At 35.6% G+C, this 2,679-nt stretch overlaps 1 non-coding gene across 1 annotated transcript; it reads left to right on the top strand.

Annotated features, from left to right (window-relative positions):
- Window positions 1-646: 646 nt before the first annotated feature.
- On the top strand, window positions 647-750 carry LOC121227642 (small nucleolar RNA R71). The gene has a single exon (XR_005925204.1). It is a non-coding gene; the product is annotated as a small nucleolar RNA R71 (small nucleolar RNA).
- Window positions 751-2,679: the final 1,929 nt, after the last annotated feature.

Genomic DNA, 2,679 nt, shown 5'->3' with positions numbered 1-2,679 from the left:
GGAACATTATGAATCTGATTGAATGTAATTAGATTATGATTGCATTGATGTATGAATTAAATGATTTAGTGTTTCATTTGTACGATAATGATCTGTAACCCTATTCTGGCGACGGATACGGGTCAAGGATGTTATATTTGAGTTGGTCCTATCTTGTGGTTTTTGCAAATAAGGAGGTTGGTAATTAGTGTTTTTAGCTTGATTTGAATTATCACCTAACCCTTAGTTTCCTCTCCATCTCAGATTCAGGTGATCTCTCCACCCGGGATTATATATATTCAAATAAGGGTTTTCACCCCTATTCCCAATGTAATTTACATCTTCGATAGGATTGTTGATTTAATGGAAAAGTGATTTGTTTCCCTCGTTCATAAATGATGCAGAAATCGATTCGATAACGTTGAGTCTATCCACTAACTGTTGATACTTGTTATCCTCTTAGGTAGCTTTTACTATGGCGGGTTTCTGGCCATACGTGAATCGTTCAATTAGCCACTGACAAGAGTTTAGTGCTATGTTCTCAATGATTTCGTACACATCCTTGTATGTTCTGTTCATAAGGGCTCTTGCTGCTACTCCGTCTAATCCAAATCATGCATTTGCATCCAACGTATTATAAAATACCTACAGTCACATTCACTCAGGAAATCTGTGGTACGGGCATTATTGAATCAACATTTTGAAACGTTCCTACGCCTTATAAAAATTTTCTCCCTCCATCTGTCTAAAAAAAATCTCTCTTCTTAGTTGAATTACTTTGCTAATCGAGAAGAACTTCTATAAGAACCTTCTAACGAGTTCATCCCAAGTCATGATAAACCTGGTGCCTGCGAGTCTAACCAAGAAAAGGCGTCATCAATTAATGAAAAGAGGAACAACTGAAGACGAATAATGTCATCAGTTACCCCCGTTATACTTAAAAAGTATAATAGAGTTGGAGAAACCGTTTTAAATGTTGATTAATGTCCTCTGACATGGTGCCCCTAAACTGCAGATTATTCTGAATCATCTAAATCATCACCGATTTTATCTCAAAATTACTAACTATAATCGTAGACTTTACTATATTTTCCTGAACCATGTCCATAATTGGTAAGGCATAATCCCATAGGGTTCTCTCGTTTTAAGCTGTATATACGTTTGCAGGTAAATATGGTGATGGCGGGTTTCCTAAAACATTATCATCAGTATCACCAAACTGTGGATTTTTTAATGGTACATTACCTGCAGCAGGTGGTGGTGGATCTTGCATCTATTGTTGTTGCTGTTGTTGCTGACAACAATTTCTTCAAATTATTCTCTCTGGATTTGTGGCTGCTATAATAGGCGTGCCCTTACTACAAGTTAAACACTAAACCAGAAAGAGAGGATTAATAATAATAAAATAAAATTGTATCTATAATCTAAAAATTTCCTAATTATTCTAATTAAAGTGCAAAGATTAAAATTAAACTAGTAACATTGCTTCCCAGATAATGATGCCTCAACTTGACCACCTCCAGATGTACTAACATCCAGAGTGTGAATGCTGCAATAAGATATAGAAATATGATGCGGTATCTGCAAGTATACAGGTCAAGTTATAATACAATTTTTACAATGAAATAGATGAGTAATCTGAGGATTGTACCCAAAGAAGGGGAGTGCTAGATCAATTTTAACCTAAACACTAAAATATCTAATTAGTACTTTCAATAAATTATAGTAAGAGAACATAAAAAGGATTTATTAAGGTTTTTATAATAATAAAATAACATAAAAAATAAAATTCAGGAGATAGGAGAGTAGAATAAATCAAGTCTTGATTATGGGTGATTAGCTTACTTCAGTAATCCCCATTAACTGTTGCTTCGGTTCCTCATCAATCAGCTAGTCGTTACCCTAGTAGGATTTTTTGATCTTCCACTAACATAATGAGTCAACAAGAACTACTTATCTTCCAACCTCATAGTCCAAACTGGCTTGGGGTGAAGGTGTTCACGAATGGGTAATACCAATTTTTGGTTGATTCACACCTTGATGACTTCTCGGGTTTGTCAGGCCTAAGGTTTGTTTCACGTTCTTCCTTTCCCAAACAGTTGATTCGTTGAGTAACCCTATAAAACAATTAATAAATCATACCTCCACTCGTTAATCCCCTATAGAGGGATTAGTTCCTCGTGGCTTCCATAGATAATATGAAATCAATATAAAGAGAAAGCATGCTAATTAAATCGACAAGATAAAGTAAATGAAAGAGCCTGATTGTATTGAGATTAATTGAGAATCCCCAAATTTTGAATCCTCCCATAATTCAGATTTCTTGAAATCAACAAGAAATAGAAATAAATCTAAAACCTAAGAATGAAAGAAAACTAAACTAAATTTTACAAGCAGAATTTAGGCTAAAGGAATGGTGTGCATAACATGTGTCGAATGAGCCTATTTATAGCTTTTAGGTGGTCGTTGTCCTTAACCCTAGGTTAGCAGATGTTTTCGAGTTTAAAGTTTGATTGTGTAAACCAAAACGCCTCTGTTTCGTGCTTATTTCCATCACACAGTCGATGTCATGACACATTAGGACCTATGTCCCGACAGAGGTGACAACATACTCCTCCTTAAGATGCCTTCAGGGGTATGTCGCGACATCGAAGGCGGACTTAAGCTCTCTCCATTATGTTCCCTATGTTGCGATATCGA

Source organism: Gossypium hirsutum, chromosome A03, assembly GCF_007990345.1.
Source record: "Gossypium hirsutum isolate 1008001.06 chromosome A03, Gossypium_hirsutum_v2.1, whole genome shotgun sequence".
NCBI lineage: Eukaryota > Viridiplantae > Streptophyta > Magnoliopsida > Malvales > Malvaceae > Gossypium > Gossypium hirsutum.
The sequence above is the reverse complement of the archived record's forward strand: the minus strand, read 5'-3'. Positions and strand labels throughout refer to the sequence as shown.